Genomic DNA, 27,042 nt, shown 5'->3' with positions numbered 1-27,042 from the left:
CTCCCCGTCGCGGCCGTGAGGACTAACCTCCTCACTGAGGTCCTTAAACCGCAGTCAAGCTCGGCCGAGCCTCTGCTGCCCTTTAATGAGGCCTTGACCGACGTTCTTCTGGGCACTTGGTCCAAGCCCGCTACGGGTTCGCCCGTAGATAGGAACGTGGCCAGACGCCACCGCCCAGCCCCGGGCGACCCATGTTTCCTGTCCTCCCACCCTACCCCCGAGAGCCTGGTCATCCAGGCCTCGAATTCCCAGACCGCATTTCCGTCGGCCCCGCCCGACCGGGAATCCAAGAGGTATGACCAGTATGGGAAGAAGATCTTCTCATCCCTTAGTCTAGGGCTGCGGTCTTCCAACACCGCCTGCCTCTTGGGACGTTACACCCACTCTGTGTGGGATAAGGTCGCAGAAGTGCTGCCTGAGTGTCCGTTGGAGGTACGGGCCAAACTCGGCCAAGCCCTTGTGGAGGGCCGGGATGCAGCCAAGTATTCCATCAGGTGTGGGCTGGATACCACCGAGTCGCTGGGTAGAGCGATGGCAACGACGGTGGCGGTCAGACGCCACGCCTGGCTGAGGTCCGCCAACTTCTCGGCTGATGTCCAGAGCACATTCATGGACATGCCGTTCGATGGCCGTCGCCTCTTTGGCGACAAGGCAGACCATGCGCTTGAGCGCTTTAAAGACTCCAGGGCTACGGCCAAGTCCTTGGGCCTCTCGGGCCAGCGCCAGCAATCGGCTGCCTTTCACTCCTTTCGTGGCCACAGAAGAGGTGCGCCCACAAGCGCCGCCAGCCACGCTCCGCAGGGCAATACCCAACGCGGTGGCGGCCGTGGGAACCGCCGTCCAGGCGGTAGGGGTCAACGGCGAGGCCAGTCCACACCTTCCCCCGCAGCATCCGCCTCAAAACCCTCCTAGTCCGTGCTTTCAGGCCCATGTGACGCCAGTGGGGGGCAGGGTTCGCCATCACCACCTCCACTGGCGCACTGTCACTTCGGACAGGTGGGTGCTGCAGATCGTCCGAAGGGGCTACTCCCTCCCCTTCGAGGTGACTCCTCCGGCCATGCCACCGCAGTACCACCGAGTATCGGGGGATCACTTGCGACTTCTGCAGGAGGAAGTTACGGCCCTCTTGGCCAAAGGGGCCATCGAGCGCGTTCCTGGGCCAGAAGTAGGGTGTGGTTGCTACTCCCACTACTTCCTGGTACCCAAGAAGGGCAAAGGGGGCTTACGCCCTATCTTGGACCTACGGAACGTCAACGGCTTCCTCCGGAAGGAGAAGTTCAAGATGCTGACACTGGCTCAGGTCTTAGCTGCCCTGGATCCAGGAGACTGGATGGTAGCGTTGGACTTGCAGGACGCTTATTTCCACATCCCCGTCCTGCCGGCCCACCGGCGCTACCTGCGGTTCACGGTTGGCCACGAGCACTTTCAGTTTACCGTGCTCCCCTTCGGCCTTACCAGCGCCCCACGGGTGTTCACAAAGGTGATGGCGGTGGTCGCAGCTCATCTGCGCAGGTTGGGGGTTTCAGTCTTCCCCTACCTCGACGACTGGCTGTTGAAGGCGGGCTCGCCCCAGACAGTCGTCAGCCACCTCCAGACTACGGCAGACCTCCTGCACCAGCTGGGGTTCTCGATCAATGTGCCAAAGTCGCACCTGTGCCCCTCTCAGAAGCTCCTCTTCATCGGAGCGGTTCTAGACTCGGCGCAGTTTCGGGTTTATCCACCCGAGCAGCGGGTCCGGGATATTCAGGCTCTGATTCCCATCTTTCAGCCGTTATCCCGGGTTTCGGTCAGGTTGACGCTGCGGCTTCTGGGGCTGATGGCCTCCTGCATCCTACTGGTGCATCACGCCAGGTGGCGGATGCGGGCTCTGCAGTGGGACCTGAAGTTTCAGTGGGCCCAGCATCAAGGCAACCTATCCGACCATGTCCTGATCTTGGAGGGCACTGCGAGACAGTTGCAGTGGTGGCTCACGGACCGCGATTGGGTCTGCGGCAGATCCCTCTCCCTTCCCCAACCGGAGCACGTAGTTGTGACGGACGCGTCCCTCCAGGGCTGGGGAGGCCACATGGGAGAGGCGGAGATCAGAGGCCTCTGGTCTCCAGTGGAGACTCGACTCCACGTCAACCTGTTGGAGCTTCGGGCGATTCGTCTAGCACTGAAGGCATTCCTCCCCTCTGTCCGGGGGAGTGTAGTGCAGGTGTTCACGGACAACACCACCGCCATGTGGTACTGCAACAAACAGGGCGGGGTGGGGTCGTGGACCCTTTGCCAGGAGGCTCTGCGCCTTTGGCAATGGCTGGAACATCAGGACGTGACTCTGGTGGTTCAACACCTGGCAGGTTCTCTGAACGCCAGGGCGGACGAACTCAGCCGCCGGTGTATGATGGATCACGAATGGCGTCTGAACTCTGACGTGGCGCAAGGCCTCTTTCAGCAATGGGGAGAGTCTTGGTTAGATCTATTCGCCACCGAAGAGAACGCGCAATGTCATCAGTTCTGCGCGTTGGAATTTCCAAGGCGGCACTCGCTCGGAGACGCTTTTCGTCGCGAGTGGAGTTGCGGTCTGTTGTACGCCTTTCCGCCTATACCACTTCTGCCCAGAGTGCTGAGGAAGATCAGGCGCGACCGGGCCCAAGTCATCCTTGTGACTCCGGACTGGGCTCGAAGGTACTGGTATCCCGAGCTACTCAGTATGTCAGTCGATCCCCCGGTTCGTCTGCCTCTTCAGGAGGACCTTCTGTCGCAGCAGCAGGGGACGGTCCTCCACCCGAACCTGTCCAGTCTCCACCTCCATGCTTGGAGATTGGGCGGCGACAGTTGAGGCCATTTGACTTGCCTCCTGAAGTCTGTAACGTCATTCTGGCAGCCAGGCGTCCCTCCACAAAGTCGGTATACGCCTGCAGGTGGAACAGATTTGTGGCATGGTGCACAGCAAAGGCTGTGGATCCTCTTGCTGCCCCTCTTTCGGAGGTTCTTCTCTTCCTTCTTTCTCTTGCCCAGCAGGGCTCTGCTCTGGGCACTATCAAGGGCTACCTTTCTGCCCTTTCAGCCTTTCTCAGGCTTCCTGATCAGCCTTCTTTGTTCAAGTCCCCTATTGTAAACAGATTTCTTAAGGGCATCACTCACACTTTTCCTCCTGTTCCGTTTGTGATGCCTCAGTGGGACTTGAACCTGGTTCTGACTTTTCTGATGTGCGCTCCCTTTGAGCCACTTCACAATTGCCCTCTTCGCCTTCTGACTTTGAAGACTGCTTTCCTGGTTGCCATCACCTCTGCCAGGAGAGTGAGTGAGCTCCAGGCTCTTTCTTGTACTTCACCTTTCCTTTCTGTCCATCCGGACAAAGTGGTGCTTCGTACCAAACCTTCTTTCCTGCTCAAGGTTGTCACGGTCTTCCACATTGGGCAGTCTATTACCTTGCCTACCTTCTTTCCGCCACCGCATCCCTCTAAAGAGGAAGAGCGGCTCCATTGTCTGGACCCAAAACGTGCGCTCTCGTTTTATCTGGATCGCACACGTCAGTTCCGGGTGGATGACCAACTCTTTGCCCTTACAAGACATCTGTCAGGCAGCTACGTGGGCATCGCTGCACACGTTTGCAAGACACTACTGCCTGGACAGCCAAGTCCAGAGGGATGGCTTCTTTGGCCGTTCCGTCCTCCAGGACTTTCTGGTGTGATTATTGGTTCGCAGACCCACCACCGGGGTTGGTATTGCTGGGGTATCTATTCTAAGGTAAGGAATCTAATACTAACGTGTCTCTTTCAGATGCACAAGTTACTACTTGTGTAACGATATATCTGTAAGAGACATTAGTTAGTATTAGATTCCTTACCGACCCACCCATACTCCCCGTTCTGCGAACCAATATCTAGGGTTAGGGTTGTCCCCTTCAGGGCCCTAGTTTCAATGGCACCAGTGTTGGTTTTTAACATGGCTCTGCGTTTCTGGCGCGGAAAAGCTGTGTCTAAGAACTGACGTCAGCACGCGGAGGCGGCGTCTAAGTACTCCGACGACGTCATCACGGCGCCCACGACGGACGCGGAGCCGCAGACGACGCCTACCGACGCGCAAGGGTACTGCTACGCAAAAGTTTCCGGATCCAGTCTGACGCCTGGGGATATTCTAAGGTAAGGAATCTAATACTAACTAATGTCTCTTACAGATATATCGTTACACAAGTAGTAACTTGTGCTTCATGTTACCGTTGCGGCAGTTGGGCCCATGAAGCACATGACAAAAGATGCCCGGCCTTCCGGGCTAAATGCATGTTCTGCGGAGTGATGGGACATTACGAAAAGGTATGCCGGAGAAAAGCGGGCCTCAACACAGTGAAATACGTGGACATAGACCAAGAAGACGGGGAAGAAAGAGGCCAAGAGGAAGAGGACTAAGTGCTATGCATAGAGGAGCAAGTTCTGAGTGTGGGCACCAGGGGGTCAAACAAACTGGTGTTGGACATGCTCATAGGCGGCGTGATGATAAGCATCGTGTGTGTGTCTTGTAAAGCGCACTGCTACCCGGAGGCGTCCTGGCGCTATAGACCGCTGGCTTTCCCTGTGAGATGTTCCCTCCTGGGTATCTCCATGGTGAAACCAGGCATCCCCGGCGTTTGTGGGGGGCCGTTGTGGAGATGAGGCAAGCTAATGCCCAGAGTTGCCGAGTGTGATCCCTGGTTAGAGTAGGCACCGAGGCGAGAATTATCGAGTCCGCTGACCCTGGTTCAGGTTCGCCGTACACGTTGGTACAAAGGGCAGTATGGACGGAGAAATTCATGCCCCAATTGGGTCCGCAGTTGGAACCGCCAGACATCAGACCAGTCACGTACCTGGGGGACCGCATCCCCATAGTGGGATTTAGACCGTTGACATTTGAATTCAGAGAACGCAGTGCTGATTGTAAACTATATGTAACGGAAAAAGGCCTGTCAGTACTAGGCTGGATGAACCAAGGAGACCTGGGCATCAAGTTGGACCCTGGCGGAGCAGTGCAGGTACTGATGACGGAACCAGAAAAGTGGCCAGACATAGAAAAATGGAAGAGAGACTTCCCCAAGGCGTTCGGCGGAAAGGTTGGGAAATTGGAAATTTTTTTGCACAAGATTGTCCTCAAGACGGATGCCACACATGTATCACACAAAGTGAGGAACGTGCCGATAGCAGTGAGGGAAGCGGTGCAACTGGAACTGCGTGAATTGGAAAGGAACGGTATAATTGAGGCAATCACATGTGCGGAATGGCTGGCGCCCCTGGTGGTGGTCATGAAACCTAATGGCAAGGTCCGGCTGTGTGTGGACCTGCGCGAACTGAACAAAAATATCATGGTGGAGAAGTTCCCGTTGCCCCGCATCGAGGAAATGCTGGCAAAAACCAAAGGAAAAAAGTGGTACTCCACCATTGACTTGACGTCAGCGTACTATCAGGTGGCGCTGCACCCAGAGACCAGGAAACTGACGTTGTTCATAACCCCCTTTGGGTGTTACCAATTCTGCAGGATGCCTTTTGGCCTAGCGTCAGCAGCGGCGGTCTTTCAGAAACTAATGCATCGCCTCTTTAAGGACATGGAAAGGATCCAATACTTCCAAGATGACATTTTGGTCATGGGCGGTGATCAACGAGACCACAACACCACAACACCAAGTTGTCCAAGGTGCTGAAGGTGCTGGAAGATAAAGGTCTGACTGCAGAATGGGAGCAGTGCCGCCTGGGAATGGCTTCTGTCACCTATCTGGGGCACGAGATCAGTGAACAAGGGATCACACCAAAAAGGGAAAACGTAAAAGCAATATGTGACGCTCCACCCCCTGCCAGCAAGGAAGATGTAAGGTCTTTCTTAGGCATGGCCGAGTATTATAGCAATTTCATACCACTCTTCGCTACCAAGACCGACCACACGAGGCAGCTAACAAGAGAAAAGACGGCTTTTGCATGGACGGAAGAGACTCAGAAGGAGTTTGACGGCGTCAAGAAGGATGTTGTCCAAGCCATACCCCTCCAAGGGTACGATCCACGAGGCCGAACGGTGGTAACAACGGATGCCAGTGACAAAGGACTGGGAGTAGTCCTAATGCAAGACAGAGGAGGCGGAACGATGGAAACGTTAAGCTTTGCATCCAGGGCCCTGACGGACACTGAGAAGAAGTTCAGTGTCATCGAAAAAGAGATGCTGGCAGTTGTATGGGCAAAGGGCAGATTCCGTCAGTTCTTGTGGGGCACGAGATTCCAGCTCAGAACGGACCACAAACCACTGGTGAGAGTCCTCACGTCCAGTGGGCATGCGAGTGCCACTCCTAGAATAGCAAAAATGACCCTAAAACTGTTGGAGTATCGATACGATGTGGAATACATCCCGGGCAGCAGGAATAAGGTGGCAGATTACTTGAGCAGGGCGGCAGCTATGGACATGGTGGATGATGAAAAAGAAGAGGGGGACGAAATGGTGGCATTGATGGAAGACCCGGAGAAGGTGATAAGCAACCAAGAATGGAAGGATGCGTACCAAGCTGACAGGAACATCCAAGAGATGAAAAGACACATCATAGGAGGTTGGCCTGAAAAAAGACATTTGAGTGGAGACATGAGGAAGTATTTTGAAGTCAGAGAGGCACTATCGCTGGGCGACAAAGGAGTGTTCGTATACAGAGGGGACAAGGTGGTACCCCCAGAAGGGCTAATCCTTAGGCTTCTAGCAATATTGCACGAGGGTCATCTCGGCATTGGAAAAACCAAATTGAGAGCCAAACAGGGATACTGGTGGCCTGGCATGGACATACAAACGGAACGACATGTAAGGGAGTGCAACCAATGTCAACGAGCAGACAAGACAATGACACCATTGAGGCCGGCCTTAGGAAAATTCGACACCCCGAAGAATCCTTGGGAAGAGCTCTCCATTGATATATTGGGACCAATTCTGGATGAACAAGGGACTCCGAAATATCTGTGTGTCCTAGTAGACAGATACTCAAAATGGCTAGAAGTGCACATCAAAGAGGAGATGGACACGGAAACCATACTAAAGTTCCTTACGGCTACCTTTCTTAGGGAAGGCATTCCCAAATCCATGTTTAGCGACAATGGTCCCCAATTCACTTCAGACAAATGGCTCAAATACATGGAAAGGAACGGAGTCATCTCCAAACACACGTCCATATACCACCCCGCAGGGAATGGACAAGTATAACGATTCAACAGAGTCCTAATGGGATCCGTTCAGGCAGCCATCATGATGGGAAAAGACTGGGAAAAGGAAATCTTACACACGATTTGGGCGTATCGCATCACCCCCACTGGTACGGGGTACAGTCCATTCCAGATTCTTAGAGGTAGAGACCCGTTCACCAAAGACAATTTGGCATGGAAAGAGAAGACGGTAACCAGCAAATGGTTTCCTGCGATAGTACGAGCAAATCTGGAAAAAGCTCAAGCTATATACTCTGAACACTACAATAAGAGAAGGAATGTAAGGGACACGCAATTGGAAGAAGGAGAATGGGTGAGAGTCAAGTTGGCAGTACTACAGAGAAAGGGGGACAGTAAATATAGCCGACCACTCCAAGTCAAAGAGGTTTATGGCCGAGCAGCAAGATTGAGTGATGGGAATGTGTGGTCCCAGGATCGCATGGCTAGATGCAATAAGATAGTGCAATGGGCTCCGGAAGATCGAGAACCAGGAGTGACGGATCAGAGCACATCAGAGAATGAGCGAGGCAACCAGGAAGGAGGCATGGATGGTGTGGAACCGGGGTTGGAGCAAGGCGGCAGAGAAACTCCCCGGGCAGAGACAATAAGGCGAGAACGGAGAGAGTCAGCGGACAGAGAGAGGTCATATGTCCAAGACGGTGAAGTGGGGGAGTCCTCGACGCCAGGAGGAAAAGAGGTGACGTCCACCCCGGTAAGATGCACGAGAGGTGGGCGATTGGTGGTGAGACCCTCCAGGTTTCGGGACTATGACATGGGGGATGGACATTTACACCCCTAGGACAGTGTTACTATTTTTGGACAAAAAAGGGGAGATATGTAGAGTCGCCACTCTAGTTGTTCACGCTACGTCACCACGTAGCGTGAACAGCGGCCATTTTGTAATCGCGCGACCGGAGCCCAAGAGTCAGGTGCCGGAGCTGTGCAGATGCAGCACGCTCGGCGCTCTCGTGCTGAGGAATAATTAAAGCAATAAAACCCTCCCAAGCCAACACAGAGCACTGTCGTATGTACAGCCAGCACAATCGTTACACTCCATAATTAATTATGTTCATATAATTCTGAGTCCCGACTTTTTGAACAATATGGAAGACACACCTGCTAGCTACCAGGCACTGTAAGTTACTGACCCGGGTGCCTGTTGTTGGAATCAATCTGTAACTTGCCGGTAACAGGTTTTCATTACCGGTTGGGCTGACCCAGCCTTTCTTTTCTCATTCTGAAGATGATAATATAAATACCACTAAACTAAAACAATGCTTATTATTTACATACCAAAACAAGTTATCTCCCTTCTTTTGAACATCTCGATACACACCTAGCCAAATCTAAATTTATATTTTAAAAAATCTAATTAAAATTAATTCTGCGCCACAAAACGTCTCTCAAATTATTGCTGTATCTATTATGGTTTGTTGGTATGATTTTTCGAACCATAAGTATGCCTTACATACACACTGAGGATTTTCTGAATTATTTGTAGCTAAAGAGGTTTTTGAGTGCAGATGATTCAACAGTTTGTGGGTCTTATGACTGATGAAGCAGCTGCATTATTGACCTTAATCTGGATTGATCCATTGAATATTGGCATAAATATCGATGGACCAACTGAATAGCGAGTTCGGTCGTGATGGGGCAACTAAGTACGCTTCAGTGTGCATCACTAGCTACATTCATATAGAGACAGTCTGTGCCACTTTGAGTAATGCCCAAAAATATCGATTCTCACGGGTTTTGGCTTTAAATGGCCCATCTCAGAGAGTCTTCGGTCACTTCCGGTTGCGTGGTCTCATGTCTCTTCATTAGAGCTCTTTTCATTTAGTTGAGGGAAAGTGTATGTGTTTTTGTGCGTGGTTTGCAGATTTTGTGAAACTACCATCAGATACTTGCAAGGTCGATGTAGAGAGAGAGATCCTGCCGGCCATTGGTGCCATGAATGTTAACTTCCTTTAACCCCATGTGGCCATTAGACGTAGAGTTGATGCCACTGTAACCTTCGGTCCTTTCCTTACAATCCAGTGAAGAAGAAAAGCCGTGCTTGTGTCTTGATGACTTGTGCGTGTTTCACTCGAGTGTTATGTTGTCTTTTATTTTTTATTTATTACTTTTTAGTAGAGACTTTACCGTAACAAAGGATTAATATGCAATACATGGAAATTGCATCAGCATTATGGTAACACTACGGAAAACTGTAGGCAGAGCTCCCGGACAACCTGTGTTTCGACTGACAGACTGCTGCATTACTCTCCTGTCTAGACCGTGCGGAGTGGGGGGCATGCCTTGTCCCTGCATGTAAAACTGGGATGTGTGTCCTCCAAGCTGTGCCCTGTGAATTTATCCCAGGAAGGCGTGGGCCTCATATATCTCTGGGTCTAAATGTTGGGGGCTGCAGTGTGGCGTATGCATGCATTATAATATAAGAGGAAGTTCAAACAGGCATTCTATTTAGGTGATCTCCAGCGTCCCATGCAATATACCACCTTTCTCTTTTCCAGCAACAGTGTTAAAGCTGTGTATCTCCTGTGAGTGACTGACTTAGCCCACACCCATCCCAGTAAGACAGCCCTCGGGTCCCTGGGCACTTCGTGATGTTTCACTTCGGTTAGTGCGGAGAGCACCTCGCACCTGTATGACTGGACCGCGCCACAAGTCCGTGTCAGGTGCAGGAACGTCGTGCCCGGGCACCGCAGCGAGCACAGAGGCCTAGTCTGTGCAATTGTGCAGGAGTGTAGTATGCCCGCTGGTGGAATTTAAAATGTATAATACGGAGCCTACTACTAGCAGATATGAAACCTGTCTGGGCTCAGCGAAAGGACCACACCTTGTCCGGTGTCTCCAGGCCCATCTCCCAATCCCATTAGTCGCATACTGCACATAGTTGAGTCAGGGCATCCTCCAAGGTATCATGGAAGCATGGCCTTAAGTGGGCCGGGTCTCACAGGTGCTCAGCACCGGCAGTTTTTTAAAGGCGGCCTTGAAACGGGTCTCTATCGGGCTCTGTTTTGAGTCCTGGCACAGGCGGTCCGCTTTTTTTCCCGGACTGCATTGACAGCAGGCACATCGATGTGCGCTGCTCACACTGCTCACTTTACACTAGTGGAGAAGTTACGGCATGACGTCATGCCAGGTGAGCGTTGTAGGGGAAGGGAAATGCTTTAAAAGCAACATTGTCGTGGTAAGATTTCCCTTCTCTTTTTGAAACTCAGGAACAGCAACATTGTCGTTGTGTAACCAGGGCTTTAAGTGGAAGTTTTTTCAATATTATATACTAGCCACGGTTTCTGCTTATTTATCCTATGCAGCTAACAACCATTGACAAATTGAAAAGTCCGGACTTGTTGCAGGTTTGATGTTACTTGCTGTATTATATATCTTGATGCAGCGACAGAAACAGCAAAATACAAGTGGGGCGGCACACTATGCTAAGCGCAGATCTTTAGCTTACCTGTTTTTAAGCCATGTCCTTAATTGCATTGGCAACAACCCTTTGAGAGACCGCTAGTTTTTTCATCCCACTTAAAGCCCTACATGGAAGTGAATACGAGGAGCGACTCCAGCGACCGGCAGGCCTCTGGTTCCCGCTGGAAGCTTGGAGAGTGCTTTCTGAGCATGCTTCTTACTCGATAGTATAGTAAATACTAAGCGGGGGGGGTTTGGGGGGGGGATACACAGCATCGCCCATTAACTCTTCTAGCAATTTGAATCTTATTTCAGTATGAAGGTCACCCAATTGCGAGAGCCCTTCAAGTGTTCATTGTGTGAGAGTTTTTGGTTCATGGGTTGTTGGAATCTGTGGGTGGTGCTTCAGCGGAAGCAAGGGCGCGTAGATGGGTGCTGAGCAAAGTCACTCTCCAAGTATGTTCCAGGCTCTGAAGGTGCACCTCACAATCCTCATAGACAGAATAGTGAGGGAGAGGGCCCCAAGTGGCACTACTGTGTCAGTTTTAACCGCGAGATGTGGGAGAACAGTGTCTGGATGTAACCAGTGGTGAGCGAAGTGTGCTTGCGCAGAGGTAGTATAATTCTGGGTCTGGGGCCTCAAAGCCCCCAAAGTGAAATAGCAACTTGAGGACTTCCTACTTGATGCAAGGTTGTTTTATAGCCCAAGCTAGTTTTATGAATTGGGTGCAGAAGCATCTTAGAAGGCATTGGGTAAGTGGCAGGGGGATATTGATGAACAGGTTGAGGAGCTTCGAGAGTACTACCGTCTTGATGAGGCCAATTCTTCCAGCCACTGATAAAGGAAGGAAGGTCGAGCGTGTTACCTGCTCTGTCATTTCACCAAGTGTTTGCCCATAATACTCCCTCTATGCGGTGCCTATGTCTTTGCTCACTCAGATCCCTAAATACTTCAAGGAGCCCTCACTCCATTCAAAGGGGAAGTCGGGTGAAATGGAGCATGCTGTGCGTCAGTGGGAACATCTGTGATTTGCCCCAGTTGATGTTAATTTCAGAGAGCATCCCAAAGCGTATGTACTCCAGAAGTTTCTCATTTAGGCTGTCTCCAGGATTTCTTAAGTACAACGTCCTGTCATTCACATAAAGAGAAATGAGAATATGTCTTGGGGCGTATCTAATAGCATATTTCTTGTAGTGTTGTCATAGTTTAGCTGCTAAGGGGTCAAGGCCTGTTTGGTGCCCCTAGACATGATGAGGGGGCCCAAGAGACTATTGTTGATGCGTATCCTGGTTGTTGGCCCATGCCAGGAAGGTATTCAGTAGTCCCATCCTTTCTAGAATGGTAAATAAATAGTCCCATTCTAGGGAGTCAAAAGCCTTAGTGGTGAACAAGAAGACTGCACCCAATCCAGGTCTAAGTCTGTTTGAGGGCAAACAAGGTCCATCAGTTGTAAGCTGTGGATTGCCCGGGCACAATTCCAGATTGATCAGGACGGGTGAGGTCCAGTAACAGGAGGTTCAGGAGCTTCACTATTAGTTCAGCAAGAAATCTGTTATCACAGTTTAGTAAGGATAGGGGATTGTATGAGTCGCAATAGTGTAGTGACTTCTTCATTTTTGGGAGGGCTACTAGGATAACTTTGCGTAGTGACTGGGGAGATTGAAGGTCTCCTGTGACTCCTCAAATTGCTCTAAGAGTTGGTTAACCAGTATGTCTCGGTAGCACTTATAAATTCGGTGGGAAAGCCATTGAATCCCAGGGTTTTATGGGCCGATCGGCCCGAGACAGATTCAATAGTCTTATCCATCGTGAACAGCTGGGCCAGGAATTGTCGCATCCACCCTGGGGTAAGCCAGCCTAGTGCTGTGTCATCTAAATGTTCTTCAATCTGCAAGTATCAGGAGGGACCTCTAGGGTATTATAGTACATGTGAAAGGTGTGTAGGATCTGCTCCATATTGTGTTGTGTGTTGTCCTACTCATCTATGATTTAAGTGATGTAGTTTGCTGCACAGGGGTGTTCAATCTGTTCCACCAGAGATCTACTGGAGCTCCCCCCTCGCCATACTTCCTTGCTTATACATATTTGAATGTTAGTTAGCTTCCCTATCCAATATTTCTGCATATTCTGTGAGTTTACCTCTTAAGTCTAGCTTGAATTGTGGCCACCATGTCAGGTTCCCTCTCCAGTTCCCTCAATTCCAGTCACGAAAGATGTGCCTGCAAAGTATTTTAGATTCCATTATGCTTAGCAATACAAACCCCTCAAATGGTGGTCATAAATCCATCCACCGATCATGTATTGAGGTCACAGTAGTTTACAAAGGCATCGCTCAGCTTTGCTGCAAACACGTCATCCGGAAGGGCCTCCGCGTACAGTCTCCAAATATCTCACCCCCCTCATGCCTCAGATGCAGCACCACCGGTGAGTGGTCGGATAGTGTGCGAACAAGGTGTTTAAACGCCTGTCTCGGGGTCTCACATCCCTGGAAGTCAGCCAGAAATCCAACCTCAACCACACTCTGTGGAGTAAAAGGTACCCTCTAGTCTCTCCAGGTTTCTCTTGTCACCAGATATCCACCGGCATGTGATCCAACATGATGTCCCATAATCGTGCTAGCACCAGTGCACCACCCTAAGTAGGAATCCGGGACATATCCTGGGAGTCGAAGAGGACACAATTTAAGTCCCTGGCCCAAAGTAGCGATTCAGGGTCTGTGGCCACCACCACATTCCATAATGCATCAGAAAAGCCAGGGTCATCCATGTAGGGGCCATAGCAGTTAGCGATCCTAAATGGCGTCGTCTTCCATCCACCCCTTAACATGACATAACACCTGTGGCTGTCCGAGTGTGAAGCATCCACCCTAAAGGGCGGTCCCTTCCTTATAAGAATGGCCAGGCTCTTGGCGACCAGTAGACATGTGATGCCCATTTCTTTGTGAATACTGGAACCGTCTATGGGTCAAAATGGGTTTCCTGAAGTAGGGCTATCAAGACCTTGTGCCTTTCTAAGAAGGCTAGTAAATGCCGTTTTTAAAAGGATTTCCCAATCCGCACACATTCCACGTCATGCACACCACCATCTGATTATGCATGGGTTCTACAGTAGTCATGTCAGGGGAGCAAGTTGTTGGTGTTGAGGCCATATAGGATCAGGTGTTATCAGTGTTGTAATGTTAGCACGTGTTGCAGAGCCTGCACATAGTATACCTAGTATAAGACAAGTGTATCAAACAATTCCCACATCCACCCTAACCCTGATGGCCCTAACCCATAAGGACAGTCTCCATCTCCTGCCCCATACGTTCAAACTCATACATGGTCAAATAAAGTGATAGACCTCTACCTAAATATACAAACAATAGCTCCAGTTTGTGAGAGTGGGTAGTACCTGTGAGGTGTCTCCATGGTTGTCTGCGGGTGTCCTCCGTGTATTGAACCATACAGGTGCCAAGGGTTGATATTGTCTATATCAATGTCTGGCGCACAGCAGATGTTCAACGGTTATATGACCGCTAATTCAATAATACCAGCGCTGATGCAATTCTTGGACGGGACTCTCGCAGTCGTTCCAAAATTGAGTGAGGAGGAGGCACTGGTGACTACACTATACCTGTCAGCTGTCCTTCAGAACAATTGGATTAGTCTCAGTCTGTCTGCTGTAGCCCTGAATCATCTCGCTCTTGACTGGATCTTCCTCTCCTCGTCTTCTCATGAGAGTTTTTATGAAGTCCACCGCATGATGAGGTGTTGGGAAGATATGCTTTTGGCCTTCATTCATTATTTTCAGGCGGGTGTGGTCGAGCATTGTGTACTGTATGTTGGCCTTAATCAATTGGTGTTTGACGGACAGCTGACCTGCAAGGGTGATGTCTGGATATATGGAAATGTTGTTGTCCTCAAAGGTTAGATTTCCCTTTTCCCTTGCGAGCCGGAGCATCCTGTCCCTGTCATAGAAATTTACCAGGCGTGCTCTATGGCAGGCAACTTAGATGAACATGAAGATGTCTTACAGAGGCCAAACATCGAACATCCACAACAGTGGACACCCTTACGTCAAATAGAAAAACACTACAGAACATGGAAAAAGTCCTTTGAGTGATCGCTGCCAAGAAAGAAGATCTGGAGGTATGATCACACCAGAATAATATCTGCATACTGGGAGTTCAAGAAGCAACCAAAATTGGGTTGGGCGAATGGAACAATATGTGGAAAGACTCCTTGTGGGACTGTTTGGAAATATGAACTTCTTGAGACTTACAGTTGAGAGAGCACATACATCCCTGCCCGCACAACCCACGTAAAACCATGTGTGATTTCAGAATGTCCATCTGAAGTCAAAGAAAGTGGATCTTTCTTGCATGGCTTTTAATAATGAATTAATGTCGTCCCCTGTTGTCTCTGTTCAGTGGTGGGCTGTGTCTCCTCTAACGACATCCTGGCCTCTCATCTCGATTCAAATGGCAGCTTTGTTTGCCTATTGTCTGTTTTTCCCAACATTAGACTCCTCAGTGCCACAATCTCCAACCCCTTCCTCTATCGGTGCACTAGTCCCCGGCATGAGTTGGGGCCCACCGCTGTTGACTGAGCGATATTCAGGGCATTTTGGAGGAAGGCAACCTTGGTATTTTGTGCACGTCAGGTAGGGTTGCTGAGCGTGGGGGTGTGGTGTACTGTAATTCCAGTGCCACTGTGCCAATCAACTCTTCAAGCAGATGGCCTGCCTGATTTTGCTCACTATGGAGTATCAGATGCTTGGGAAACCCCAGGCTTATGCTCCAGAGATCCTGCCTTCACCCCCACTTAAGGTATGTGTAGCGGGTGGGACACAAAGCAGATCTCAGATGTCAAGGCAACCCCAGGCGTGCTCTCCAGAAATCCCGCCGTCACCCTCACTTACTGTACATGTGACAGAAGGTTGGCTGGAGCAGACATAGAGTAGAGACTTTTTTTGGTGGGGGGGGGCTGTAACTCACCCTGCTATGCAGCTCACTGGGTCACAGGCCGGCACAGGCGGCCTCCTCTTTTCCCCACGCTGTTCTTTAAGTAATGCCCACGGCCCTGCACAGTCTGATTTCAGTGGCTCCCCAGCCAGTCCTGAGATGCGTCGTCAGCCAGTGGTGCAGCCCATCATCGACCGCGCACCCCAACAGTGCCTCGTACTCTGGCCAGCTCTCCACTCAGTCCAGCGGCAGCATCCGGGGCATTCCCCTGCAGGCCTCTGGTGTGGGTCCCAGCGAGCAGACTGTTCTCTTCTAACCTGCAAGGCTTCGACTCAGCCTTCCTCAACACCACCATGATTATCTGACAATGGCCCTGCTCTCAGTTTTGTTTTTTTAACCGCCCTGTTGCCAGATCTGCCCACAGCCCCGCATGGTGCCTCATATCGTGTGCAGTTCTGACTAGTGTGACGTTTTACAGTGGCGTATTAATACGGATGCTGACTGATTGTGCCCCTCAGCTGCAGGAGTCTCACCTCGGTATGGCCATCTTTCTCATGGGCACTCTGGCACCCCCTAATGTTATGTAGATTTATAGAGCGTACTACTTACCTGCAAAGGTATCCTTGCGCTTGAGCCGTTGTGTAGGAGGGTGGTCCTCAAAGAGTTATTAAAAGAGCCAGGTCTTCAGCCTCTTTCGGAACTCAAAAAGTGAGAAGGGGGCTCCGATGTGTTTTGGGAGTTCGTCCCATGTTTTGAATGCGATATACAAGAACAAGGATGACAAAAACTTTGTGGAATAATTTCCAGGTTGACATTATCTGGCGACGTTCTTTATAACGTTCATGAGCTCAGGCCCTCAAACGATGTTTGCATACAGTTTGGTATTGTAAATTCGACCAGTTCATACTTACTTGTTCTTTTATCCATTTCCAGTACCTCACATATGAAGCAGTGAGCCTTAGCAAAGCCAATAGGACTGGAATTTTTTTAAGCGAAAGTGTTTCATTGATTTTTTTTGTTTTTGTTTGTGTAACTGGGTGAATTTTGAATTTGACAGCAGTTGGAGGGAAGTGTGAAAGAGCATTATAAATAACCTTACTGTAATACACAATAAAACAAATATAAGCAGTATAAGAGTATATCAACAGTATTTTAAAACCTATTTCTAAAAGAGTAATCATAAAATAGCAATAGATATCATTGTTTACCGTTGCAACTGTGAGGAAGACAAACTGCCCAGAGTGCATGGCTTTCATGAATTTTTAAGGTGCACCCTCCTAGTAGTCGTAGACATAGTAGTTAGACCAAAGCCTGGTAATGCATTGGCTGGAGTGTGAGCCAGAACGATCGGTAGGTTTCGCCTACACTGTGTAATCATTACTATTGATGTAGTTTGATCAGAGCCCAGGTACTTTAATTGGATGTTGGGTGTGCCAGCCCCTTCAACTGTTGCAGTAAGCAGAGAAGCGGAAGGCACCTCAGCCTTTTATGTCTGAATGCTGCTTAAAACCAGTGGGAACATGCAAGTTAAAAGCAGCAGGAGTTGGAGTCCTACTGCCTAAAGGAGACACAAAGTGTGGAGAGAAAAGTGCTTGCAGCATTTTTCCTGATGCTGGGATGCCATAGTCTTGCTAAACAACTTGTGAATCTAAGGCAGGCATCTTGGATTGGGCACTTTGTTGTTCCACTAAATCGTGGGTATGTTGTAATTTACTGCTCATAACGTAAAGCTCCATTAAAGAATGCCTAATGTAATAAAACGATGCTGCTGCCTTCCCACCACCAGTGTTGTGCTGGTGGGCAGAGAGAGGCACGCATCTAGACGATTACCTTTCCAAATGTGGACTGCTGTCCAATGGCTATCCTCTGTTAGCTCACAAAAAAGAATGATTGTGGCAATAGAGCCACTGGCTAAAAGGAGCTAACCAGTTGGCCACCGTATGTGTGCTGTCCTGTGAGTTTAAGCAATAACTGATTGACATGCTAATAAATGTATGTAATTTTACAAAAATATGGTGCATTAGCTTTCAGTAAGCTGGCAAGAGAGTGTGTTTATTTTCTAGGACTGATCTAAAAGAGCGCAGAATTAATTCTTCTTTAACCTAAACAAAGCCTAAAAGTAGAAGCCTGATTAAAAAAAAAAAAAAGCTTACTTTAGGTCATCGAGACAAAATAGTATGCTATCTCGGAACCTCAACAACTTCTGCGTGGGCAGCACTCCTGACCATGAAGTTTCTTGTTTGGGACTCGATGTTAAAAGCAACTCCTGAAAATAGAGCCAGCATGATTATTGATTCCAAGGTTTATGTTGGCTTGTAATTTTATGATCCACTGTGTTGTGTGTGTGATTTAGGCCCATCTAGCACCGCTGCACATTTTCTTACATTGTCCTCTTTTCTGCACAATAACATAATTGCTGTAACTTTTGCTCATATTCACGTTTGTGACCATGTTGGATTAGTTTCTCTGAAACTGCTTTGCCTACACATTAGACTTCGCGCAACATTATCATGATGACTCGAACACTGAGTCCTAGGCCTTTACGCATGATGTACAAACGTCATTCTATCTTCATCCTTCGGGGCGACAGGGCTATCTGCATAGCCACAACAATGCTAATCTGAGTGTACATCGCAAGGATGCTTTTTATTATAAAGAGGCATTTCCGGTGTTAGTAGATGACACTTCATCTGACACCGAGGGCCCCGGCATGCTGAGGCTCTGCTAAGCAGCTATTTTACATCTCTGCGAGGGGTGTCCAATTTGTGACCAAAACGGGGTCCTACATTCTTTCCTGCCAGGTAATCGGGTTGGATCATCCCAATGGGGGTGGATTCATGGCTCCACATCTACTTACACTCTAAACATACACAGAGTAGGGATTGCATAGTAGGAGTACACCTGATCACTACCTTGTAATATATGCCTGCATGTATACACTGTATTCACACCATCATGGAACTATATCCGCTATTCACTCTGTTGGTGTTTGTGATTAATTTCAACTGCTTCTGTCTACTGATTATCGCAGCACATGTATTCTATACAACAATAACGTTTGTTCAATCAATATATTGAAAACATGCCATTGTGTATTCTCTTTATATTTCTCTCAGAACAAGAGTGCACAAGTGACTGAGCGAAAAGGTTTTGAACTGTTACCACAATCCCTGAGGGGTCCCAGTTGTCATGTTCAGTGGTTGCCAGAAACCATTTGCTACCCGTTCGGGTTAGGGGGGGCGTATGATGGCAATGTGAGCTAGCTGGTCTCTCGGCCAACATAGTCTGCAGGGATGCCTAGAAGCAGTCTAGGCACCGTGCCCAAATTTTATATTGTCCACAAACGCGCAGGTCCTACGAATTAGTGGGAAACAACAACTGCACTCACCAGTCAATTGACTCTATAGAATCTGATATTCAACTTACTAGTTCAATGATGTATTACTCTTAAAGCATTTGGAACAAGGTTTTAGATTGTTGAAAATATTTTGAAATCTATGAAACCTTTTTAACAAGACCATTTTTTCCTTTTTCAGGTACGATATATGCTTGAAGAGGCTGCAAGATACTACGAATGGATGATTGTATTTCTATTGATTTTAAAACCAATTTGTAAACGTATGTGCCTTATATGGAATTAGATTCCTTTTTCAATGAGCACTATCTACTTCAACATTTTCAAATGTTTCTTAAGAAAATAATAATGTGTGGCTTTTGGTGACCATCTTGTAGCACCTGCAGAAGCTTCAAAAATGAATCCGCATGTCGCGAGGATAGACATGTATCCTGCTTTTTTCTCTCTGGTGTACATTTTTGTTTTGGAATTGTGTGTTTCTTATCCACATTGTGGATTCCGCACGTTGCCATTTATTGGTGGTTGATAGAATTCATGGCACCTGAACTGAGCACTGATCAATATATCTGTTTTTCAGAGATCATATATGCAGCCAAAATAAGAGAATGTGAAATATAGGGAGATTACCCAGAGACATGTTTCACTGTGATAAAATGTAGGTTAAGGCCTATTACTTGCTGGACTATACATAAACCTTAAGCTGAAACTCCTTTATAAATGCCCTCATATGTTTTTTTGTATTGTGAGACTCTCTTTTATCTGGTGTGTACTGTGGTGTTTTTTCTGTGGGCTGGCTGAGGGTTTTTCTGGGCGTCATTCTCCAGCAAAACAGGTGCAGCATCCAGTTGATGAGAAACATGCTTTTAGGCTGCGGCAAATTATCCGTCCTAGGTGTTTTCGTCGTACTAAAAGAACCCTTGTGAAGAAGCTATATGTAATGTGACATGAACAGTGTATTACAAAGCTGAATGAGTAAATAGTTCGGACGAATAACATTCTAGTGATCTAAGCATTTTTTGAAGTTCAAAACTCTTCACAGTAGAGTTGCATCTTAATGTAACATCTTGAAACCACTTGGTTAGAGCATTGCTGTGCAATGCAGCATTCACAATACATGTCAACAAGTTACTGAATTCTGCTAGTGTCTTTATGTTGGGAAAATTCATGGATAAATAAATTGTGCACAGAAGTCAGGGAGTATGATTTAAAGAAATCTGAACCCTGGCATGCCAGAGGAACTACCTTAGGACTAGACTTCAGATGTAGCCATAAGGAGCTCATCTGATAATTGTGCCGGCAAGTCTTGTTTTTCATTTACAGGATACATTCCAGTCAGCTTTTCGTTTGCTATATTCCCTTGTTAAAGTAGCATCATGCAGAACAACATTATCAACTGTGGAAAGCAGAAATGATGGCTACAGTTTTTTTTTATTGTCTATGCAAATGTTGATCCTCACATCAGACTTGTAAGCCTACAAATTGTCTTTACACTCTTCTCCCACTTGTACAAATATGCCACAGTACAGCTTAGTCTCACCCATTCATGGGTGACTTCTGACAGTTTGTTGTTGATTAAAAGAAAAAAAACCCTGTTTAACAAAAAATATAAATTGCGATTTTATACAAACCAGACATTAATATTTTTAGTCCAAAAAAGAAGTCCATACTTATGTCGATGTGTGTCCTTAATCTCGTAGCTAGATAGTTCAGACGTTGTCAAGCGATTACTCAAATATCGGATTTCTGAACTAAATATTCAACTGCAGTTTAACTTAACATAAAGAGTACATATATAATACATAGATATCTTTTATACAAATAAAGCAAATATGGGATGTGCAATAAAGTAGTTTCAAAACGAGTGAACAAAACCTGTCTTGATTCTAGTTTTTATTTATCCTTCCCAACTATGATTTTGCAGTCCTTAATGCCATAATTGTTTTGGTTTTGTCAAAAGCACACTTCTCTACATTTTAGACTGTCTTCTCAAAGAAACATACCCACTTTCAGCATTCAGGTAATATCACCTTCAAGAGATAAAGTACTCTTAAAAGTGCATTCGTGGATTTTATTTCTTTCATGAACCAGCTTTGTTGCAGTTGTAGTTTGATTGCTGGTTGATATCTGTAAATAAAACAAGCATAGTGTTATTCAAACACCTTTTAATTTATATCACATTTGTGTGTTTGTATGCTTGTTTTATAGGTTTAACTTGCAATCTGTTCTTCTTGCGTTATCTAATCCTAAGGTTCACTACTTTCTGAGAACTCTGTATTGAGACTGAGGGAAGATTAACCCCCCCTCCCAATTAGCTGTTTCCAAGTGCCCCAAATTTCTTACTCTCTGCAGTAGTTTCAAATGTATCTGTGCATGCCACCCTGTGAGTTGCTTTAGCCTTCTATAAGGTTTCTCCATAGATCTACACATACATCTAGGTTCCTGGAATTTTCACAGTTGGGAACTCGCAGACACACACCGTGTGGTGAATTGCCACTTTACGATGATTTAAATGTTTTAAATAAAATGTAAGAGGCATCACTCCTCTTTTTTGTGCTTGCCTGCCCCCATTCCTTATGATTCTCTTGTTTCCTCGAGGATGAGTGGTCGACAATTGTGGCAGAGTGTAGGGGTGTAGAGGGAAGGTGGGCAGCCACCCAGAAATGGAGCTGTGTTGGACTTCTGCTACCTCCATTGTGACCCGGCTCGTATTTTGTAAAATTTGTTATGGCAGCACCCAGCTATACATATGCCACTCATTTTATCTATTTTTTTTGTTGGAGTTGCCTCCCTCGTAACGGAAATATGAGTGCTGGTATCTTGGTGGCATGAACAGGAGTGACGCATGCGCACAAAGTCTGGCATGGGATGAAGTCAGCGGTCCGTTGATGGTGGCAAAACATTTGCATTCCATACGTTTTTCTGTCGTGCTATAGTAGTGCAACTTTAGTAGCACACGTAGTCACTCCCTCCTCACTATCTCCACTAATGTCATGTTGTGCCAAATCATGATTCTCAAAGCTCGTGGAGAGGTACCTGCGCGCCTGGAGAGATACTATGTTCCAAGGATATGGCAGCCTGCTCAGCAACCCCAAATAATGCCTAATCTCTGTTGATGACAGATAATAATCTAGAAACAGGTGTCCAGAGATGGCCAGCACTAATCTGCACCCACCTGGTGAAACACTCTAAAGACTTTGCAAGTGTACTCGCTTGTCGGACTGCATCAACCATGATGCTTAGGGGCCACTCTTCTGGGAGGTGTAGCAGTGTGCTCCCACACCTATTTTCTACTTAAAGGCTCCCTCGAGCCGCTGCGGGCTGACGAGCTCATGGAGATGCACCTGCGCGCCTGGAGAGATACTACGTTCCAAGGATATAGCAGCCTGCTCAGCAACCCCAAATAATGCCTAATCTCTGCTGATGACAGATAATAATCTAGAAACACGTGTCCAGAGATGGCCAGCACTAATCTGCACCCACCTGGTGAAACACTCTAAAGACTTTGCAAGTGTACTCGCTTGTCGTACTGCATCAACCATGATGCTTAGGGGCGACTCTGCTGGGAGGTGTAGCAGTGTGCTCCCACACCTATTTTCTTCTCCAAGGTCGGTCCTGGAGGGCCAGATCCATGCCACATTTTTAAGATAACTACATTTATCTAAATGGGGATAAGCTAAAACTCTGGCATAGATCCGGTCCTCCAATACCGACTTTGGAGACCCCTGACCTAGTTCAAACCCGCTCGTCGTTGAACCCATTGTGTACCCCTGTGTAAGGTTTGTAAGCAGGTGAGATTCAGAGCTGCTGAGGGTTGCATGTCCTGTTTGTGTTGATTCTTCTGCTCACTCAAGGCTCCTCCTGAAGCCCTGACTCATCCTTTTGGATCTTCTTCTGTGAAAGGAGAAGAAGGATCCTACATCTTTGACAGAAAAGTATCTGTCCAAGCATGGTGTGTATGAATGGCACCTTCAAATAAATGGTTCCTTATCCTCGGATGCACTCACGCATCCCTGTATCTTCCAGTTTTCCAGCACTGGATCATAGATTTACAAGGTCCTTTAATATAAGGACTGACTGTTTTGAATATCTGGGAAGGTCCTTGAGTGTCGAGGAATTTAATGCAGCTAGAATGGTAAGAGAATTGCAAAGCGTATAACAGGAAGGCCAAGCAACTGTCGAAGGAACACCGTACCCCAAAGATAAACATAGATCTTGAAAGACTCAAACCAGAGGCCAGGATTCATAGAGATCATTTAATAACTATTTGGTCAGTTTAAGGGAATTGCTATGTGCTAGCTCCATTAAGTTCATGATAATCCTTTACTGGACCTATTAAAGGTACACTGTTCGGCCTGACGAGCGCAACAGAAATTGTGGCTTGTGAGGCTTCCCTTGGTACAATAACTGAGTGGTAGTCTAAGTTCAGCTCAATTGAACAAATTAGACGAATGCACTTGTCCTGGAGACATGAAGTAATCTAGAAACCCTCGAGGTAAGGAAAGGGATTCCTTCACAGGGAAAGTATTTTCCTTGTGATCAAACAAACTTGTTAAGGGTTTCTCCTGCGATTGTTTACAACTCCCCTAAATGTCCTCCAAACATATGAGTAATGTTCAGCAGCAAATGTCTGTTTTTTGTTATGCTATTTGCTTCCTGACACAGTATTTTCCCCAGCATTAATATGCAAGAAGGAGGTAACTTATAGTGGGTGCTCCGGAAAACAAATAAAGGTTGGTTGAATACTTGACTTAATTTCGACCATTGATAACTATTCTGGACCGCATTCCAGTCCATCCTTTTTTTGCCAACCATGTCACCTCAGGCAGGAACCAGCCACATGCAACTCAGTCCTGACCCTGACCCACTATGAACAATTCAGACCAAATACCTGCCTAGGTTCCCCTGAGCAGGAACAGAGGCAGCCTGAAACTGGTTTCACCCTATTTGGGGGCTCATCCGTACAGTGTAGCCTGGTTCCAATGGCAGTGAGCTTGGGACCCACATCCACCGGGCACACTTAGGGTGCCACACTGAGGAATAGAAAAGGTGATGAGTGGAACGTTTGAATTAATTCCAGACACTGGTAATTACTGTGGGCTGCATTCCAGTCCATCATTCTTTTACCCACCACATTACCTCCGACCCGAACCAGCCATATTCAAATCTGTATTGGCCCTGCTCCAATAGGAAAAGTCCAGCTTGAACTGCCAGGCCAGGCCCCCTCTAATTAAGTGTTTGCCGAGAGGTTTGTCCCCTGCTTGTAGGATCCAAGCTCAGTGACCAGGCCTAACAAAGCTGAAACCTGTTCCCTTCGGGATTCAGAGCTGCTGAGGGTTACATGTCCTGTTTGTGTTGATTCTTCTGCTCATTCAAGGCTCCTCCTGAAGCCCTGACTCATCCTTTTGGATCTTCTCCTGTGAAAGGAGAAGGATTTATTTATTTATTTATTTATTTATTCGGGAGTTTTATATAGCGCTGGCTAGACCCGGAGGTATCCGAGCGCTTTACATGAGGTTCCACAAAAGTTACATTACAAGATTACATCAGTTCCAATTAACATCAGATGCTAGACAAACAAATGCAAGAGCATAGAATACGAGATGATTGAAGTGTAGAAGGGAAGGGTAAAGGGATAGTAGGGAGATACGGCAGAGAGACGAAAGGAAAGTCTGTCCAAAGTCCGATTGGGTAGGTGACGGTCGGATGCAGTCATGCGTCCCTGTATCTTCCAGTTTTCCAGCACTGGATCTTAGATTTACAAGGTCCTTTAATATAAGGACAGACTGTTTTTATTTATTTATTTATTGCTATTTGTCTATTTATGCTATTTGGGGAAGCTAGGATACTCTGGACTCCTGATTGGTGGCCTGCAGAGCTGGGGGCTGTCCCCGAACCCAAGCAGATCGTGAAGAACTTGGGTATTCGGCTTGATCATGATCTATCACTTAAGCAGCATACTAGTTACATATCAGGGATATGTTTCTACACTATTGGCCTGCTTCGTAAAGTCTTTCCCCTTCTACCCAACTCAGTGAGGAAAATTCTCGTTCAAGCACTTATTCTGAGCCGGATAGATTATTGCAATGGTTTGCTACTATCCGTCAACGAAGGAGTGCTAGATAAATTGCAGGTCATCCAGAACACGGCAGCTCGCCTTGTTCTGAATGCCCCTCCGAGAACTCCCTCGAAACCCCTCCTGGAGCAATTACACTGGCTCCCAGTTAGACAAAGGGCCAAATTCTAAATTTGTTGTCTGATCCACAAGTGTCTGAACGGACAGGGACCTACTTATCTTGAACGGAGATTTGTTCCTTATGTCCCAGCACGGTCCCTCAGATCAAGCAACAGTCTTCTACTTGTGGTCCCCCAAGTCAAAAAAGCTAGGCATGGAGGTAGAGCTCTTTCCACCATGGGCCCAAAGTTGTGGAACAGACTTCCACTGACCTTAAGACAATGCAAAGAACACCTAGCCTTCCGCAAGCAGTTAAAAACCATTTTATTCAAAAATGAAATTTAAACTCATTCCTCAGTATGTTTACAGATTTACCGGTCAAAAGCGCAGAGATATTCCTGTTGGAGTGATTCTAGCGCTATACAAAACCACAAATAAAATAAATAAATAAATTGCCAGTGTTGTATGCTATTTCCTGGCCTTCCTCCCATCACATTTTTTGTGATTTAACACCCTAAATAGCCAAGGGTATTCTTAGACGTTTGTCCCTTGCTTGTTGTACTGTAGGATCCAATGGTTACCCCAGTGATCAGGCCTAACAAGGCCAAAACCAGTCTGTGGTTGCTTGTGTTCCCTTCTGGAGGGGACAAAACACGAGGGGAACCTATTAGGATTCCACCAAGCTGCACAGCCATATGCTTCAATGAATCAAATGAAATAAGTTCATCTTGTTTACTCCTATATTTTTCCAAATTTTCACACTTGCTGTTAATCCTTTTTAGTTTCAATTTTTTTCAATCCATTTTACTCATTTCAGTGACGTGCTGTAATGCGTCCCTCATTTTTTTTAAAACAACCAAACTTTCGGGGTACCCTTTTCCTTAGTGAACAGAATTTGTGTATTCAATTTTGTTACGTGCTGAAGCACGCTGAACCCTTACGATGGAAAAACTCCAGCACATGTCACGATGCCCCTGAGGAAGGGACTGTGATCCCAAAACGCATTGGGTTACTTTTAATAAATCGTGACATTTGAAACTCCAATGCGCTCCTGTGTTTGTGCGACATCATCGTAACAAAACTGAAATGAGTAAAATGGATTGAAAAAAATTGAAACTAAAAAGGATTAAACGCAAGTGTGAAAATTTGGAAAAATATAGAAGTAAACAAGATGAATTTAATTCATTTGATTCATTGAAGCACATGGCTGTGCAGCTTGGTGGAATCCTAATAGGTTCCCCTCGTGTTTTGTTTCTATTGCTGTGCATTGGGGCGGAGTGCGAACAAGCTTGCACGCTTATCAAGTTGTGAATCTGTTTACACATCGATGAATATGATTAAGCTGGTGTGCGTCTCACCACCTTTCACGTTCCCCTACTGGAGGGGACCGTGCCTGGCAGTTCGGGGTGGACTGTTCCCATAAGGAGCAGGCGCAGTACTGATTTGCATTAAGTATTCCTCTGGCTGGAGTGGAATGGTTAGTTTGGATGCTACCAAAAGCAATTTCCATTGATTTAGACTGTTTGCAAGTGTTCTTCCCCTTGTGCGTGTTTGTGACAATGGGTGTTAAACAGCTCCAATGAGATCAATCAGCCAATCAGCATTTGTATAGCGCAGCACTGTCACCCCTATGGGTATCTGGGCGCTAATGGTGCCAGGGCGTTGTCGAACAGCCAGAATCACATTAATTCCATTGTAGTGCACTAGAAATGTGGAAGTCTGCAATCCTACAGATGTGCTTCAACTTGAACAGAACCTCCAGGATTTCGCGGTTTTCCCGCGAAATTGGCACTTTTGTAAAAATACCGCAATTTTTCCAAAAGTTCCCGCGAAATCGGCACTTTTTGTAAAAATCGCGGCATTTTTACAAACCTGCCCGCGAAATCCAGATAGTATATAGTTTATTTATTAGGATAAGGGCACATGTCTCTGAAGCTTATTGTAAGAAAGGGAGACGCGGTTGATTCAACATGG

At 47.1% G+C, this 27,042-nt stretch overlaps 1 protein-coding gene across 1 annotated transcript in view; it reads left to right on the top strand.

Annotated features, from left to right (window-relative positions):
• The window catches only part of CREG1 (cellular repressor of E1A stimulated genes 1), a 115,960-nt gene extending 95,193 nt beyond the window's left edge, over positions 1-20,767 (top strand). Inside the window, exon 4 of the mRNA XM_078656701.1 lies at positions 19,078-20,767. The gene's annotated coding sequence lies outside the window, so the exon portion shown is untranslated. The remainder of the gene's footprint in view (positions 1-19,077) is intronic.
• The last annotated feature ends 6,275 nt before the right edge of the window (positions 20,768-27,042 follow it).

This window comes from Lissotriton helveticus, chromosome 8, assembly GCF_964261635.1.
Source record: "Lissotriton helveticus chromosome 8, aLisHel1.1, whole genome shotgun sequence".
Classification (NCBI taxonomy): Eukaryota; Metazoa; Chordata; class Amphibia; order Caudata; family Salamandridae; genus Lissotriton; species Lissotriton helveticus.
This window is presented reverse-complemented; position numbering and strand designations above follow the sequence as displayed.